The sequence below is a fragment of the Octopus bimaculoides genome, chromosome 3, assembly GCF_001194135.2.
Source record: "Octopus bimaculoides isolate UCB-OBI-ISO-001 chromosome 3, ASM119413v2, whole genome shotgun sequence".
NCBI classification, from domain to species: domain Eukaryota; kingdom Metazoa; phylum Mollusca; class Cephalopoda; order Octopoda; family Octopodidae; genus Octopus; species Octopus bimaculoides.
The window spans coordinates 115,332,111-115,332,710 of NC_068983.1; positions in this window are offsets into that span (position 1 = coordinate 115,332,111).

Sequence of the window (600 nt, forward strand, 5' to 3'; positions counted from 1 at the left end):
AGTCAGACTTGTTCATCACCACTGTAGCATTTCCTTTGTCCGCTGGGAGAATTATGATGGAATTGTCTCCTTGTAGCCTTTTGATAGCGAACTTTTCTTCCTTAGTGATGTTTGGTTTGGGAAGTTTCGCTTTCTCCAGTACCTGTCTCACCTTCCACCTTAGTTCATCTCCCTGAGCTTTCGGTATCTTTACCGCTATCTCTTCAATAGCGAATATCCGTCAAATGTAAATAATGTAAATAATGTAAATAATTCCTCATCTCTTAAATATAGAACTGAATTGCTTCGCAGCTTAATAAAACATGTGTAGATAATTTATTTTATTATACTTTGTAGTGGTGGCTGGCACTCCGTCGGTTACGACGACGAGGGTTCCAGTTTATCCGACCAGCGGAACAGCTTGCTCGTGAAATTAACGTGCAACTGGCTGAGCACTCCACATACACGTGTACCCTTAAGGTAGTTCTCAGGGAGATTCAGCGTGACAAAGAGTGTGACAAGGCTGGCCCTTTGAAATACAGGTACAACAGAAACAGGAAGAAAGAGTGAGAGAAAGTTGTGGTGAAAGAGTACAGCAGGGTTCGCAACCATCCCCTGCCG